Source organism: Haemaphysalis longicornis, unplaced genomic scaffold (genome assembly GCF_048455015.1).
Source record: "Haemaphysalis longicornis isolate Haplotype H1 unplaced genomic scaffold, Haemaphysalis longicornis Haplotype H1 scaffold_4, whole genome shotgun sequence".
In the NCBI taxonomy this organism is placed as follows: Eukaryota; Metazoa; Arthropoda; class Arachnida; order Ixodida; family Ixodidae; genus Haemaphysalis; species Haemaphysalis longicornis.
The window spans coordinates 58,468,127-58,487,249 of NW_027526361.1; positions in this window are offsets into that span (position 1 = coordinate 58,468,127).

Here is a 19,123-nt window from a genome sequence, read left to right on the forward strand (position 1 = left end):
CTATTTGCTAATGACTGTGTAATATATCCAATATTTTCTTCTGTTCCGACTGTTTAAGTATGCATGCTCTTATTTTAACACAATTCATCTATTTTGCTCAACATGCTGGTGTGGCTGTATGCTTCTAAAGTTAAGCTTATGTCCTTTACTAACGCCACCAATCGTGTTCCTAGGTATCACTGGCTGAATAACCAGGCAGCTGAGCTTACACCTACTTACAATCATATTGGCCTTCACTTTGAATATCAATTAACCCGACAACATCATATCGGCCTTTATATCTCGTCCTCTATTCGGTATTTTTTTTTCTTTTGGTCACTAAAAGGTAATATAATGACTTGAGAACGGTTGCTTTCTCCACTCTCATTTGGCCGAGAATCAAACACAGTTGAACCTCGCTATAACGAACGCTGATATAGCGAATTATAGGCTATAGCTAACTAAATACAGACCTTGGTTGGTCACACTTTTTTTCAATGAGACTTATTCTTTTATAACAAAACTGAAATAGTGATACCCGCCCACGATATCGGATGTATAACAATGAAATATTTGATCAGGAGGCTGAGAAGCTACTTGGAAGAACGCCCCGTAGTTCGAAACTGCAGAAATATAAAAACCCTTTCGTTCGGGGGCACTGTGGAAAACCTAATGCATGCTCAGTGCTGTGAGTAGCCACCAAACGAAAATCACATCCTTCATAAAATAAATAGGGATGCAGGCCTGTTTTGTCAAGTGAACTCTGTTCTGTTGTGCTTTCGCGTACTCATGTTCCGGCTCATTCAACTTGAAATGCAACAAGGAGAAACGTGAAGGTTGCCTTGTTTATAGTAGCTTCGGAGCGTTAAAAATGCAGTTTTGTATCAAGCATTTTCGCGCGAGCCAGATTGTCGATTTGTTACAGCCGATTTTTACATCTACCGTTACAACGAATATCGGATATAACGAACTAATTTGATGTCTCGATACTACTTCGTTGTAACGAGGTTTGACTGTACACCAGTACCATTTGGGTTCCAATTAAGACTAAATAATCTTAAATGTTGAATCCCTGGGAAAGGGTGCAGCCTGTTTGATTTACCCAGATTACTCTCTCCCCATTCACGCGTCCCCAGCTTAAATATTTGCTCCAGACCAGGGGATTCGCGCCTTCAGCTTAAATATTATCGTTCATTACTCTTTCACAGTTGTTATAACCAGCAAAGTTTTGCAGTGGGCTGGTTTGTGTCTTAACCATTTGAAGTGTAGAAGAGCGCTGAGTATACGAGAACGTACTGCGAAAAGAGGACGAGGACTGTCAAGGCGAATCTCAAACGAAAAGTTGTTTATTGCCACAAAAAAGAGGCCGTGTTTAGGATGTATAACAAAAAATAATAATCATAAGCAAGGTGACAAAAACGAGGTGTGACTCGTAATCCCTGTAGCCGGGGCAGGAAGCTAGCTTCGCGTACGAAAGCCTGATGGAAGGGGCGCTGGCTCAGTCTTCTTCTCCCCTGCTTGCAAATGCTTCCCAGGCCTCCCGGATTACCTATTCCATCTGTAGAAAGAGAAGATGATGGTACAGTAGTAAAGGAAGAACGGCGTAGTAAAGCTCGGAACGGTGGTCTCCTGTCTCCCTTCTCTCCTTCCGTCCCTTTCTTAACATTGTTGCCGAAATCACGTGCGGTAACGTCTTTTCTCTTTACGCACGAATGGTAGGGCCACTTGGTATTATCTGCAACGTACGGCCCTGAACGTCACGGGTGAAGAGACGGAACGCTACAACGATGGAGCGGCTCAAGATGAAGCTTTTTACGCGACCACGCCGACTGATGAGACAGCTAAATGAGGCTCGCTGCATGCTCGACGCCAAAAACAACGCAGTGAAACATCTCAGCATTCACGATCGGCTCTTTGCTAGCAACATCGAGCTCGTCAGCAGCTATATACTGTGAGCACAACGACCTGGACATGGAGGTGCTAGCCGATATTCATTCTAAGATGGTCCTACTAGAACCACCTTTGGAACGCATCCTTCAAGCGCCAGTTGCCAAAATAGTCTCGTTCGGTTGAGAATCCATGCCAACGACCGGTGGGCATTGGGTGCTCGCCTTCCAGTCCGTGCCAACAACGCTTCCAATCGGCGCCGGACTGCGGGAGGAGAAGCAGCCGAGTCGCCAGCCAACGCCTCTGGACTCGTCTACTTTTCTACGAGAAGCGTTGTGCACGGGCTTGGGGAGGCCGACGATTGTGGATTGCGCACTTCTAAGGGCAGCGTTGGTAATTTCTGCGACTCCTCTTCGCTGCAGCATGGCAGGCAGGGCTTCGTCGCTCGTCAAACCGTCATCCCTGGTTCTGCGCCACAGGCAAATGCAAATGCAAAGATGCACTTCTTTTTCTTGCCGACGCTACCAGCAAGTCGTCAACAGACCAGAAGCCCGCGGAGCAATTTCGCAACACCTTCGCTGAAGCGCTGCTCATAGTCCAATCTCAGTCTCAAATCAAAGATCGACACACGTCATGCTTTACGTGAACGAGCTATGGATCAATAATGCGGCCACCGTGGACTGGGAAAACGAAAAGAAAGGGGACAACCATCTGTCCAATGCCACCCTTACAGTGCTGCATCATGAAAGGAAAAGCCACGTGCGCCAACTGAAGAATCGCCATTCGTTCGTACAACCTCAAGGTCACAATCAGCAAGCATTGAAGTCAGATGGAAAAATATAGCAAGGGCGATACTGTATCCCAAGTGCAAACTAGAAAACATTTTCGGAAGGTGCAGCATCGTGATAGACCTACACCGCAGGTTCTTCAACCATATGATGGAGTAGGTGCTCCTGGCACGGGTGGAAGTGACACCTCTGCAGTACCGCAAGTGCCATCACTCGTAAGCTCCTGCAAACGTGACTACCGGGGCTTGAAGCTTGCCACTACTCGACGAAAAGCGCATCGAAGATCCTCCGTCGAGCCCGAGACCACAGTAAACACTCTAAACAAGACGATGGAAAAGTCTACTACGAAGAAATCAATGTTTGAAGCAACCACTGCGGAGCCAGCGAGCCAACCTGAACGAGAGAACATCATGTTACCGAGACCTCGTGTGCCGTCCATAAGGATTCCTTTCAGCAGCGAGGAAAAGTTAGCACGCAGAAAGAGTTGTATCAAGGTTAGGCTGAACACAGCAAATCAAACAGCTCCACAGAAGTTTCAGCCACATCCCCACACATCTCAGTCAAGTCCTCAGACAGCTTCAAAAAAGGTCGCTATAGAAACGTCAAAGACAGCAGCAATGGGCGGGTTGAACAGTTCCTCGCTCAGGGAAAGCATCAGCCCGATCACATCAAAAAACGTTGCGGCTGATAAACAGAAGAATGCCGGTTCTTGTCAAGTGTCTGGTTTCACAATCTCGCATATGACGACCACACTTCACCCCAGTTGTGTTGCGAAGCAGGAAGGTGATAACGTCGGAGAAGGAATATGGCCCGTTGAACGTTCAGCAATCAAAGGCAAAAAAAGGAAGATTAGAACACAGTCAAGCAGATGAGTTCGCATCGAATTCCGTCAAGAGAGTCAAGGGAGAACGTACACACGATGACAAGCTCAACTCGGGAGACGATTTTGGCACCAAGACGCCACATAAGTACAACAAAGAACGTCATTACGTGACAGACAGGTCTGGCGCGAGAACAAATCCGTCTTCAGAGCTGCCCTTGCCTTCGTGGAAGCAAGGCGCTCGCAAAACGGGCGTCGCTCAACGCGCACCGCTGCTGCGTTATCATTGGTCTGCTACCTCCTTGCTAGGGAAGAAACTGCTGTGTAATTGTTCTGTCATACAGCTACGTGTAATCACGCTTTGCGCGCTACGAATTTTTGCGGCGGTGTTGGTAGCAGGTCGACGGCACCGACCGTTGGATTTCCTACAGGTGCTTTTATGCTTTTATCGTTCAGGTGGTTTTGCTTTGAGGTCAATGACCAGACGGAACAGAGTAGGAGTGGATTGTTGTCCGCGATAATGTTGTGTATATTCTCGTGTACAGGAAAACGGCTGCAGGACAACAAAGTTACTATGATAACTTGATTATAGGACCACTTTGTTTATTATGATTATAGTAATTATAAGATAACGCCTTTTATGTAGTGTCATTCAGTCGACCTTCAAAGTCTTTAGGCGAAAAGAGGCTGTCAACAACCGTTGTATAAAAAAAATTCCCGCGCCTTCCCGCGAGGGGAACACGAGTAAATGCAGAGCATTGGGGGTCGTTAACGCCGCGTAAAGTCGCGTTAGTGTGGGTAGTTGGGTCGTAGTTGCGTTGGTGTTGGTTTGGGGTAGAGAGAGGAGAGTAAAGTCGCGTTAGGGTGGGTAGTTGGGTCGTAGTGGCGTTGGTGTTGTTTTGGGGCAGAGAGAGGAGAGTGAGACGAGAGTGTATATAGGGCTGAATGCGTCATTTATTATTATTATTAGACGAGTAAACGTGGGAACGAGCGTCAACCAAGGAAGGAAGGAGCAACGCACTGACTGAAGCACGAGCGACCGCTAGCCGCTTTATATTTGCAGCGCGGGCAGTAGAGGGAGAGCAGTACGGGGGGGGAGAGCACACATGCGCAAGCAGCGCGCGCCTTTCCACGCTCCACCGCGCTGCTATCACACACCTGTTACGCCGAGACCGCGGCGGAGCGAACGGGCTGACTACGACGCATGCGCGCGCCAGCTGCTGTTGAGAGAGAGGAGGGAAGGAGGAGAGGCGCACCAGCTGCGGACGCGGAGCTGTGGACGCCGTCCGACGCAGGAAGAGGCGAGGCTAAGAAATGCTCTGCATTTAAAAAGCCCTTGAACGCCTATAGGAAGGGGAAGGCAAAGCGAAGCAATGCATATGACTGGGCATGATCAGATGAAATAGCGAACTAAGAAGGATGACGACGTGAATTGGAGCCATCAAACTGAATTAAAAGGAACAAAAAGGAATTAGGAAAGCGCAACAAATAAACGGGAATCAATGTGAATTAAAAGGAATCGAAATAAACGGAAGTGGATTACTGAGTGAATTAAAGTGAATAAAGACAGATGAAAAACATTTGATCGAATCAACGAACCAAATGAAGTAAGAAGAAAGACGAATCAAAGAAAGAGGGAAAAAGTGAATTAGTTTGAATTCAAGGAACATAAAGCGGATTAATAAGAGAAATAAAGTATATTAAAGCTGATTAAGGTGAATCAAACAGAATGAATAGGATCGAAAACTAAATTAAGATTGATCTAAGTGAAGTAGTAAGTACAACGAACGAATTAAGAGCCATAATTGGGAATTAAGAACAGTAAGAGTAAATTAAATTGTTTGACTATAAAAACTAAGTTATGTCGAAGTGAATTTCAGGAATCAAAGTGAATCTAAAGGAATCCATGTGAATTACAAAAGAAGGCACATAGCAAAACGAAGAATCAATGCAAACTAAGAGGAATCAATGTAACCTAAAGTAAATGAAAACGGAACTAAGATGAACTATGATGAATTATAAATGTATTACACTGATTACATGGCCAGAGGGGCCTGCCAGATAGACAAGAGTCAGGGGCCCCTCGCAAGGGTAAAGGCAGTTTTCCAGTCCGAATACCCTTCCAAAGGTCCGCACTCGACCTGGGACGCGTGTACCTATTAATGAAACTGATGGGTTCCCGGCGGCATGCGGATTCGAACCCTGTACCTTCCGCATACGAGGCGAGTGCTGTACTATCTTGATCACAGTTAGGGTGTACACGGGAGCGCGTGTCATTCCGTGCGCGGGAGCCGCCTGTCGGAGTTCCGGGTAACTTCGCACGCATGCACAGTTCGTTTGCAACGAGGCTATGTGATGCACCGTAGCCTCCGCGATTTGCTTCCGGCGGCGCGCCGCCGGCAGCAAATCGCGGAGGCCACGGATGCACGTGCGAAGTTACCCGGAACGCCGACAGGCGGCTCCAGCGCACGGAATGACACGCGCTCCCGTGTTCACCCTAACTGTGATCAAGATAGTACCTCTGAGCCATCGCTGCGGTTGACCCCCCCCCCCCCCCCCAATCCGCAAAAAAAAAAAGAAAAAAAAAGAAAAAGGAAAACGCAAAAAAACGCTTTTAAAACACGTCTAGAGACCTGGGAAGAAATGCTTGAGAATAAAGTTCAGTTATGTCTAGGCCTATTTATTGAGTGGGCGATCACTGCTTGTGCAGTCGACGACCCCGTCTTAGGTAAAGTCGCCTCCGGCATCCGTACCGGGAGGTCAGGGTACTGTCGCAGGCAGCGCCCACGCCCCAACTCCCACACTTCTGCAAATATCAGTTCTCCGCAAGCACTGCGTGTTTGCACAGACGATTACGATACGCCTGAAACAAGGGGACATCTAAGAATGGCGGGTTTTCATTTGCCTCGGCTCAGTTTCTCTTTCGAGACAATCAAGAAACAGGAGAAATAGCCCTAGTTAGACAGAGGGCACGGTTTCAGATTTCGGCTTAGCGTCAATGTGGGCTGGTTGCTGTTTACGGTTGCGAAAAATTATTACTAGGCGCACGAGGGAACAGGGCACATGACGCACACAGGGCACGCGCTTGCTCTCTGTGCTTTTTCCGTCTTCTTCTCTTGTGAGCTAAGGAATGATACTTGATATCTAAGCCCCGGGACGTTCGTCCTTATCGTTAAGGCCCCGGGAAAAGCTTTTTGTTGGAGTTACCCGCCGTGGTGGCTTAGTGGCTAAAGCGTTGTGCTGCTGAGCACGAGGACGCTTTTTCGATTCCCGGCCGCGGCCGCTTTTCTGGTGGAGGCGAAAAGCGAAAACTCTCCTGTGATCTAGATTTCGCCGCACGTTAAATATCCCCAGGTGCACAAAATTAATCCGGAGCCCTCCACCACGGCGCGCCTCATAGCCAAGGTGTAGCTTCGGCGCGTTAAGCCCTACAATCAATCAATCAATCAATCAATCAATCAATCAATCAATCAATCAATCAATCAATCAATCAATCAATCAATCAATCAATCAACTTTTGTGGAGTTGCACGCGTCTGCATTTTGATGGATTTAGGTTTGAGTTACTTTTCATCGTTCATGACACCATCCGGCCAAGCACAAAATGGCGCCTATTTTCGGGCCCTGGTAGATGTGAAAGGTTCCGTCAGGTACGAGCCACTGGAGATTAATACACGTTGGCATATTTCCCGCTGCTCTGCGAGAGCGACGACAACCCCGTACTGCCAAGAGCAGGGCTCCGCTCACCCAGCGTGGTTCAGACTATAGAGTTTTATACTAACATATACTAGGGAAAAATCTGTCGCTGCAATCGCGTGTCGTCGTGGGCGCCCGTTCCTCGCCTACTTGGCTTGGCTAGCCGTATGGCTTCTTTTTGCTCTCGAAGCAAAAATCCACAAGACATGGTAACTTTTCTTCTTGAATGAAGCTTCCTAATAATTCCTGGCGAATGTCCGTGAGTTCCAATTTTGAAATAAATAAACAACTTTAAACATTTACAATAACATCGTTTTTTTTTGTAGCCACAGGCAATTTTAGAGCATGTTCACGAGCCATGCCAAGGACAAGTGGAACGTTCCTACCCGGCACATGACGGAACGCTCGCTGAAGCGCGGCTTTCCTACGGAAACTGGCGCCAGATTTCCCTTAGTATACGTTAGTATGAAACTATATGGTACAGACGATGCCGAGGTCTCTATGCTGCTCGCAGTACTGGGTGAGCGGCGGCGCGTGGTCGTGCGGTTCGATTTTTACGCGCAAAAAGCCCATCACCGTTCCTAACTCTTTTTTTCTGTTTTGCCGCCCGGGATCATGTACACCTGGAGGAAAAGCGCGGCCGCGGCGTGCTTCGCAGGGAAATATGGGAGCCCGCACCGTGGCTGTAGCGGTGAGGGCGAAAGGGCCGGGGCGAGAGCTTATTGCCGCGCATTAAGTATGAGCGACGATGGTAATCCACCGTCTCCCGCGTACAACGATGAGGAAGGGAAGATAGCCCGGAACTAATGGCTGCGCTTCTCCCAGACGCCTCTGGACCAATGAAGTCGTCTGGGGCGCCTCATTCAACAAAAACAAAGAAGAAGCATATGATGGAGAAAGAGAAAGAGAAAAGAAAAACTCGCGTCCCGTAAAGCGCGCTCCACCGATGACCTCCGCAATAGCAGCCCAGCGGTGAATTTTCTATCGGTCGGGGCCATTTTCCCGTGCTTCCGGGAGTTCGTGCTCGTACGGAAGGCGGCGAATATGACTTGGCGGCTTTGGGGTATCCAGTGCGGGCCTGGGATGGAACAAGATGTAAATCATCCCATCAATGGCTATAACTCGAAACTCCTGCCCTATTTGAAAGACTAAAATCGCAAATAGTTGGGCAATGTTTCAGCCACATAATGAATTAAAGGTTTTGTGTCCTGTTTCTGTTATTTCTACGATCCGATAAAGCTTATTCATTGTTTTTATTTTCACTGGCTCTCAAGGTACATGAAGTAGACTCCTAAGAGGCAGGATCTACTACTACCAAGCCCTTAAAATCCTATCCAAACGTGATCCAATACCAACTATCGCTGTTGTCGAGTCTTTTCACGGGAGCGAGGCGACCCAAGCCGTTGTCCGCGTGCTCTTTCTCGGCCACTGTCGAATACGACGTGCGTTGAAGAGGTTTAGATCTGAGCAACCACATTTGGTAGGCTGGTTACGGTACGTGCATCAGATCGTTGCCTGAAGTATTTCAAGCTTGGATAGATGACCTGCCAGAGCGATATTTAATAGCCTCTGACGTAAATGCGCATAATGAGCTGTGGGTGCCTTAGACATTGCATTAAATGTGAACGCAGAGAAATAAGCGGAAAATCGCCATGATAAATTAATGAGCGAGCCTGTTCTGCTAATCAACGCAACGCTCACCAAGCACAAACAAAACCAGGTTGCCTGCCACACAGTCACACTGACCCGCGCAACACTAGCAAAGGGTTCACTGCATCGCTAGTCACAACTTACGCCACGTCTCTGTTGCGAATCCCAAGTCGAGGATGGTGTTTTCGGAAGAGGAGGAAGACCGCTGGGACGTAGTATTATCATTCCCGCAAGGGCGGCCACAACAAGCCCGAAAGCGTGCCCTTGGGAAAAAAGGAGAAACGGCTGGTGTTCATCCCCGGTGCACCGAGAGAAAGACAAATGACCCCCGGCGGCGGTAGAAAGTTTATAGATAACAGGCGTGAATGAATCTCCATCAGAGCACGCCCTGAGCTGACGTGTCTGACGGAACCTTGCTCGGCGTGTGACTAACGACGACGCACACGCCATATATATATATATATATATATATATATATATATATATATATATATATATATATATATATATATATATATATATATATATATATATATATATATATCTACACAAATACATACATACATATATATATAAAGGCCACACTCGGGTCGGCCGTCTTTATTATTCTGCGATCTCGCTGTTTCGAAACAAAGGAGCAATGAATATGTGCTCTCGGCGACACGGGATGAATAGAACGGGCTGAAATAGTGACCCCTGGTGGCGCCTTGGACCTGCCGCATTATTGGCTGCCGTATTATAACCAACAATGCACGACGTTTCTTTCTTGTGTGCAATTTTAATTGAAGCTGGTCGCACCGAGCTCTCCTCGCTGCCTAGGCGGTGTTTCTCTCGGAGGAGTATGTGGATTGAGCAGAGGTCGGTTTGGAAATTGCTTTCGTATCCTTCTTTTTCGGAGGCACTACTTCTTTTTTGTTTTTGCCAAAATTGCGAGGTCAGCGATACGTTTGTTTAATCTTTTTGCGGTAGTGGCTAACTGCTTGTTTTCTTTTAATTTTCTTTCAATATAAAACCAAAAAATGCCACTTCACTGTATTGCGACCGACAGAGGATTTAGAACGAGAAATGACAGAAAGACGTACATTAATTTTTGAGGTGCAAGTTGCTCAGTGACGGGCACCTATATCGTTCTAACGAGTGAATTTGAGTTCTAGTAATATCAGTAACGTGAAAAGGAGATAGGCGGCAGCAGCTTCAGTTGAATAAAAAAAAAACGTGTTACGTTTATGTCGTTCGTCGCACAGCAATAAGACACTCTACGATACCTACGATATCTCGACGACGCCGTTTGACATGATAAAATACAGAGCCACTAAATAAGCTTTTAGCGACGCTGCTCAAAGCCAAGCACAAAACCACTAACGGCGAAGCTGGTAAACGAAGCCATGACCACCATTCAATCCTGGGCTTCAAGTGATGTGAGCCCCCAGGCAATGTTAGATCTGCTCGAGAACTATTTAACGGCATAAAAGCCATCACAGTTTAGCTTCAGCCCCCTTTCCCACCGGGATCTCTGTATGCTGAAATACAATGTTTCAAAGATACTAAAGTGAAATAATTGAAAATCATTTTCATGTTAAGAATTAGCCGAGCAGAAGAAAGCCGCCGCATTGCAGGCCCCGGGTAGAGCCTGTTCAACATCGACGTCGTCTCTGTCAGACATCCGACCGCCCAGATTCTTTCGGCAACAAGGGCACACCCCAGGGTGTGGTCCTGTATTTCTTGCTGTTTAATATAGCACTCATAGGCCTCCCTCCGCTCCTGGGTGCCATACCTGGCATACGCCATGGATTATATGCGGATGGAATCACCATATGCTGGATGAAGGACTCTTCCCAAAGACTAACTGCCCCATAAGGACGTTTATTCCTCCTCCTCGTCGCGGTGAAATCCCAAAAAGCAGCATCTAGAAGCCACTATCGACTGTGAAACCACACCTATGATCTTTCACATCCATTACATTTTTCAATAAGATCATTCCTATTCTGATGTTGTTGACCAGTCTGCTGTAGTTACTGCTGACTTTGTGATTATCTTCTAGTTTAGATTGTTCCTAACTATGTTTACGCTATCTTCACCCTCTCTGGTTAAGACAGTGAATTCTAAACTACCGTGGCTTGTATTTTATCGGCTGCAAGCTTGGTTTTCTTTTATTTCTTATCTTCGCCCCTTTCCTTCTCACATCTAGCTCAATTCTGCTGCTACCACCACCCTCGGCTTTGCCTAGCACATATCGTGTCATTACTGGATTGGTACTGAGAATAAAGTCAATTATATTTGCTTGCTTTCCAGTCGTGGTTCTTTAATGGTTTGCGGAAGCATGCAATAATTATCCTCAGGTTATTTCAATCCCCAAATTCAATGAGTGCATAACGTCGGCTACTCCGTCATCCTATTCCAATTTTTTTCATTTCATGTTCACTTACCTGATTCTGTCCTATTTTGGTGTCTAAATCTTCCATCACTGTTGCGCACTGAGTTTTAACCTTATTTGTTGATGACTCGACCTGCTCGTAGAAATTCCCAAAAGCCTCATCCTCGTAGCTAGACCTTGGGGCATAGGAATGTGCCACCTTTATTTTGTACCTCCTCAACAGTTTAATCCCAATGGCCGCGACGCTGCCGATAGTGCTACAGAATCCTTTCATACTCCTTGATATCCTTGGATGAACCGAAAACCGTGCAATTTCCCGTTTTTCACGCTTTCTGTAGGACAGGATATGCCCGCTATTCCACATATCAACGCACTCGTTGTTCTTACCTTATAATCAATCCTACGAAACCCATTTGAACAGATAAGACAGAGAGAGAGAGAATAAATTTTTATTACTAGAGCAGATGCTGATGTTATCTCTCTCTCTCTCTCTCTCTCTCTCTCTCTCTCCATTTTGCGCAGCTATATATCGGCTTTTTTCAACGCAGTTTTAAATGCCGAACATTTCTTTAACTCACGATGTCACCCGCTCTAGGCGTCCGTAGTAGTCCGCATCACTCGCCTCGACATGCCCGGCTCAGACGTTTCGCTATCGGCGCGATCAACATTCGATAGCGCGCCCAGGCACGTTTCAAGGACACTTTCTTCCTCTCTCGGACTCAACGTGCGCCGAGGCTGCCAATTTTGCTGCTGATGAGCGCTCTCTCGTCAGCAGTTGCCACAAGTGCAACAACATTAACGTAACGCAAACTACTTAACGTCGTGCGCCCCCGGAAATGCTCTGCATTTGATCGTGCCCCTCGCGAGGGGGATGTTTCACTGCGTCGCCATGCGAACAGTTTGCCACGCTTTAGGTTTACTTGCGCGGATACGTACGCGGCCCGGATAAGCAAGGCACCGGCAGTGCCCTCGGCTCGAGGATCCGGGCAGGAACAAACGAAGCCCAGGGTGTTTTTTTAACTTGGATGCGCAGATTTCCTTTTTTAGTAGCAACCCATCCAATTCCAACCCTTAAAAAAAGGGTGGCATCAGCTCCGTACAACTGTTTTGCCTCAAATGTCCGCAAAGTTCCCTTTCCGCTATATTGTGTTAACACGTGTGATCCGTGCTGCAAGAGCTGGTATGTGTGCGTAAACATGTGTGCCAGTACACACATGAGGCTCGTTACCTCGACAGTGCTACAGTGAAGCTAGCACGAGTATCCCTCGTTGTCGAACGCCGATTACCCATTGGGGCTATACAGTTAAGCTATCATGGAGTTCGCTTCTTTTATTACTACCTGGACACACTAGCCTAGTTCGGCGTTGCCAGCGGCCTGGCGGAGCGGGATTTAATGGGTGCCTACCTCCTTCCCTATTCCCCCTCTTCACACACCAGCGACCTTCGGTCCTCCCCTTTCAAATCAGAAAATTAATCATCATCATCATCATAATTATCATCATATCACCCCAGTATAATCATAAGCATCATTCACAAGTGTTCTTTTTGAATAGCGCACTACCGCTTGACTTTCTGGCCTCAAAAGTGTGGCCAGTTTCGAGGTACAGAGAGAACGCTCGGCAATAAAGGAAACGAATTCCGCCACAGCTCCACCGTGTAGCGCCAAGGGGTTACGTTTGTTCGATAACGAGTGACAGCATAGCACGCCGGCTGAAACAAAACCAGCGCTGGCCCATGCGTGCATGCAATGCAGACCATTCGCTCACGCGCCTTCTGGCGGCGACGCGAGGCAGTCCGCCGCGGGGCCAGCCGTGGCCCGGAAATGAGAGACACGAGTGCGGCGCGGCGCGACACGACCGACCGGAACGGCAGAAAGAAGATGTAAAGGCCCGCGTTCATATTTCACGCGCTCATTAGCGTCGAGTGCGCGCGCGCGCGCGCGGGGAATATGACTTCGCAACCACCCACTCCTGCTCAAGCTCACGATGCAGCCCTGGGCAGTCGTTGGGCAGGGCCTGCGCTTGATCCACTTGCTTGTATTTTTTTTTCTGCTCTTATTCCCACAGTGGCCGTCTGTTTTGTGCCGATGTCGCAGCCTGGCTTGCTTCTCTCTTAGGCTGCTGTGACGCGAATTCCCCTCGGCGAAATTAGTTCTTGCTCCGCGGCTCTTGTTAAAAGCCACTGAGGAAATCCGAGATAATTTTGGGTGGAGAACATTACGGCGCGGGGCTCGAAGTTCCGCGCGAAGCGATAACGTGAAAAACATGTCTGGCCTGAAAGGCGACGCATGCTAATTGATGCGGTGTAGAATTAGCGTAAACCTATATAGTTCTATTCTGTATAGCTGGTGCTAGGCTTCTGTATATTAATCTGAATTGGGAGTGGTAAAACAAGTGCAACAATTGGGAAGCAGGGAGGAAATGAAAACATTTTCAATCGCTGTTTCGGAGTGCATGTTCTCCGAAACTAGTGCACCAAGAACAACGTCAAACTTCAAAAATGTTCTTTAATAATGTGTCAGATACCCCCTCCTCCATTATGTCTCCATTTTGTGAATCTGTGGTGCGGAACTGCTGATGAGTTTCGGAGTTGCAAGTTATTAGTTATTACCCAGACAGACAATGTCATACCTACACTAAGAAAAAAATACGTGTGCAGTCGAAGGCTCGAACAAACCGGCTAAGTATTATCCTTTTCTTTTCCTGGTATAATGGCCCATGCAAACGTCGATCTTGTACATTAACACGTCGGGAATGATTACAGAAAGACGATAGTTTTTCTTGGGCTACCTAAATGCAAACATTTTGTTCTGTTTGTCTAAAAACGTTCAAATAATGCTTAAACATAAGGTATATATAGGAAAGACCGTTCGAAGCTATACAGCTGCTCCGGCTCATACGTGGTCATACTATTCAGAGAAAAGGGAATCTCAGACATACTTGCCGCAATGTACAACCGCATAAGCAAAACTATCAGCGTTCTTTTAATTAAGAATGCGCATTAGATTGGTTTTACGATAACAAACGAAAAAAAAACAATGCGTCAAAAACAATGGCGAGCTGAGGCGAAAAAAAAAAAAAAGCAGACAGAAAAAGAAACGAGCTCGAGCTGTTTCAAGCAGTATAGAAGCAGAAGTTCCCAATAGATGGCGTACGAGCAGAGTGAACGCGGGAAAATTGAAATGAAGCGAACAAACTTCCATTGTATTCAACATTAAAGGGGCACTTCACGAGGCGAATAATGTGAGCGTGAGGAGGAGGAGGAGGAAAGAACAGAGGGTTTTATGTGGCAGAGGCAGAAGAAGACCATCGTCTTCAGACGACATTTGCCGTGAACCAAAGTGATACGCATCAATTTTTAAAGCGAAGCTTTAGCTTTATTTTCCCCACTGATAGCGTTTGCATCGCGAAAAAGCCGAAATGAAAGAAAAAAAAAAACACTTCCGGAAGCCGGCATCGAACCTAGGTGTTTCGCGTTATGAAGTCGGCGTCTCTCCGATTGCTGCATTTTTTTTATGCATGGAAATTTTAGAAAACTTTAGAAGACAAGACACTTAACACACAATAGAAACACTAACAGACAGCAAAGGGCAAGGACATCAGTGGAACAAAGATCAAAACTCAGGCAAGAAAACGCACGCATCCAAAAGAGGCAGCCACTCCGGTGGATCACTCTGCGCAGCATAAACGCTCCGCACCAACGCCGCCTGTTCCCGAAAAATGCACTTGGTCGGCCTAGGGGGTTCCGCATGCCGGTCAGTCATGCGGCACTTCTACAAGCTCAACAATCCTAGAACAAAAACGTCATATGGTACCCGATTAACATTGTCAAATGACAGGAGGCGAGTGGTGTACGGGGTGATGTCAATGTCCTTTTTTAGTGTCCGCTGCAAAACGTCCCAGAAGAACACAGCGTCCCGGCACAACACAAAACAATGATCAATTGTCTCTGGTTGATTACAGAGGTGACAATTGTCCGACCAAGGAATAGACATTCCCTTTTCGCGCAGCCATGTCTTAACTGGGAGTGTGGAAGAATGAAGTTTGAAGAAAAATGTTTTTGCATTTGGCGGAATACACATACCTCATTACGCGTTTTAAAACGTTGCTTTTCTGCTGGCCGAAGTAATACTGGCGGTAAATAGGAACCGGGAATAGACTTTCAATAAGAGTGCTCGTCATAGTTTTCCTTGACATGCTGAACAGATATTCCAAGGAAAACCGCGCGGAAACAATTAAAGTTAAAAGACTCCGTGACCTCCTTGAGAAATTCCCACGGAGGCTTCCTATTAACTTCGCCCGTACATATAAGCAAAAAAAAAGGCAAATGGAAACTTTTTCGCTGCTGAAGCACAGTTAGTAAAAGTGGGTGATCAAAACCAATTTATAGAAGAAAAAAAACGAGACGCAAGTTGGTGCATAAACAAATGCATGAGCCCAACACCCCCTGCCTTTAAAGGAAGAAACAAGTTGTCCCTGCGCATAGGTTACCATTGAGAACCCCACACAAATGTAGCAAAAACACTATGTAGGGCCTGAACTTTTGTTCGCGCACAGTGAAGCACTTGAAGCACATAAAGGAGTTTTGTGGCAAGGAAGACATTACACACTCTTGCACGTGCAAACACAGAGAGGTCTCGCCCTTTCCATGCCTGCGATGCGCGCTTAACTTGCGTGAGCGCTGATGACCAATGGGGCCCTGTGTTCCGTATTTGATGTAAGGTAACGCCGAGGTACTGAAGTGGGGCGCTATCCCAAATAATACCTGCGAATCTGGATGGTTTCGTTCCCCATTGTCCTATCCAAAATCTCTTAGTTTTTTCCATATTAACATCCGCTCCAGACATACCGCAGAACTGTTTAGTCACTCTAAGGGCTTCCTGGGGCGGTATTCTAGTATCTGTCCCTTTTGAAAACGTCCCTTTTGAGTCCCTTTCATCGTGACGTACTTCCGGTTAAGCAGTGGGCGTTGGCAGTAGGTTTGTTACGACCCGCCGCGGTGGCTCAGTGGCTAAGGCGTTGCGCTGCTGAGCACAAGGTCGCGGGTTCGATTCCCGGCCGCGGCGGCCGCTTTTCTGACGGAGGCGAAAAGCAAAAACGCCCGTGTGTACGAGATTTCGGCACACGATAAAGATTAATCCGGAGCCCTCCACTACGGCGCGCCTCATCGCCTGCGTTGCGTCGGCGCGTTAAACCCCACAATCAATCAAATCAATCAAGGTTTGTTGCGCCTGCGTTACGTCACTTCCGGTTGTTTGCTTTTAGCCAATCAGGGCTCCCCAAAAGGGACACTTTTGAAAGGGATGCAAAAGGGACAAAACTCGAGAATACCGCCCCTGGACACTCCTTTTGTCAGCGCGAAAATACGCTATATCATCTGGATAAGCCAGCACCTTAACTTCGCACGATTGTAAGGAAAACTCTTTCATTCCTTGACTCTGCTGAATGCTGAGACAAAGAGGGTCGAGGCACAATGCGAACAGCAACGGTGATAAGGGGCAGCCTTGTCTGACAGACGACTTGATCGCAATCGGCTTAGACAGAATACGATTGACGATAAGCTGTGTAGTGCACCAATTATAGCACAGCTTGATGCCCTTAAATAACACATCACCTAAGTTGACTGCTGCCGGAAGTGCGAATAAGAAATCGTGAGAAACCCGATCAAACGCTTTTGCGAGGTCAATTTGTATTAGGGCCACCTTATCTACCGAATCTGACACGCACTCCAAGACAGAACGAGCAATATGAATATTTGTGCCATGGTCGAATGGTTTGGAAAACTAACACGACAACCAAAGAATCCGTCACAAGAAAGCTTCGCGTTCAACCATCGTCGTCGTTTGACGGTGGGGTGCAGGATATGTTTACTGGTGAACACGTCTCCTGCCCATGTGGTCACTGTAATATCGGACTTCAGCGGTTGGTATCGACATAAAAACATGTTGAGGAAATAGGCAGATGGACTCAGTTGGTGCACATCGCTTATAAGAAAAAGAGCCCAAGGATGTGAGGGAGATCGCGCAGAAAGTGCCTTCCGCCGTGTACGTAGCAATCTTTACGACTACCGGATTTAGTGGGGAGGATTCTTCGAAGGCACGAAGCGGGCAGGAAAGGAAGAACAAGTGGCAAAGAATGGGCCAGTCGCCCAGCCTTATACGTCTCCATCTGTATCATCCGATGTCGGACATCAGCTGCGCGTAGGGAATTACCATGAGGCAATCAACCCACGGCCAGTGAGTTACGGGCGGGCCGGGCAGCCGCAGAGCGCATCGACCGCTCTTTTCGAAACAGAGACCGTCTTGGCGGCGGCGCGATATTGCATACGCACCCACGTAATTAGTGTCGCGGCCAATTAGCGAACTCTCCGATCGGCCCCGTTCATTAGCGGAGTTCGTCAAGAAATCCGGCGCCTTCTTCGATCGCCACACAACCGGCCTCTTCATTACATCGTGCCCCGTCGCAGACGCGAACTCCGTGACGAAGCCCGCATGGTTTCATACGTTCCGCTTACCCGTAACCGATGTTGTACACCGGAATACCAGAACGCGACTGTTTGCACGACAGTTATGCGGGGCATGGTTTCGTAATTACTCCCTTCGTTCCTCTGTTCGTCAACTAACAGTGCGGTTCCCAAGTGCCACAGTAATGTCCAGAATACATTCGTAACTAATGCAACTTCTTCAAAGGCCAATATTAAGTATGAATTTTTAAAGACCTCCATTACTTATAAACAGATCTGGTGCCACCCTGCATCGCTTCTTTCATTAGGCTAACTCGACAAAGCGTGAACCAAAACACAACCATTTCTCTTTCTCGCCGGCGTAGCTCCGTTTTCCTCAGGGCTGAAGTTTCCAGAAAAAAACAGTCGCAATTCTGCAGGCGCAAGCAGAAACAAAACTCAAGTGGCACTGACAACTCGGTGTTCAATGCTGGAAACACCGCAAAACGGGATCTTGGGTTACTCTTGGCGATTGAAAGGTCTAGGTGAGCCTTGTTCGCGCACCTTCATAAACTCCTGAATAACGGCTGTTAATCCTATTCCCCGCCAATTAAATATGACACATGACCACGTTATGCAGCCCGAAGTAGCGTTACTCGCACCTACGTGATTTGGCTAGTGCTTAACACCCGTGACTAAGTAACGCGTGACTAAAGAAATTTTAGTCGGTCTCGGGCCGAAGTTTGTGACCTTAACGAGGCTAGGAGCACAAGGACGCGGGTTCGATTCCCGGCCGGGGCAGCCACTTTTGTGATGGAGGCGAAAAGCAAAAACGCCGGTGTGTTCGAGATTTCGGCGCTCGCTAAAGATCCCCAGGGGGTCAAAATTAATCCGGAGCCCTCCAATACGGCGTGCCTCATCGTCTATGTGGCGTCGGCGCGTTAAACGCCACCATCAATAAATTAACGAGGCTAGCCAGCTTCGAAAAGTTAGAAGGAAATATCGGTGCTGGTGGGCTGTGCTGGTTCGTAAATGCCTTAATCTGCCTAAATCTTGAATAGCCAGTACGTTTGAGCGCCGCAATGTGCTGTAGGTAACCGTTATCAATGTCCACCCTCAGCCAGAGATTCCCGGAAGCGACAGAGTACAGTCGATGTACAGTGGGAGTGCAGCCGACATATATCCGCAGTATATAGTGTTTCTGTGGCGTGCACAGGATGAGCCAGCCTACTTAATCACGAATCGTGCAGAACATCGCGTGGCACTTTGCGAAGCGACGCTTTCGTTTTTAAAGCGAAAGCTTTCTCAGTGGGACCGATAGCGTTCTGTCGAAAAACTAATGAATTTCCCCATAGACCGGTTTGGCGGCCGAAAATCTCTGATAAGATCTCGGGACACACGGCGCGTGCGTGAAACTGGACTTTCCATTGTGTCAAAACGGTTGCAAATCGCGAAAACGGAACGGTTCTAGATAAGACAATACCTGCAC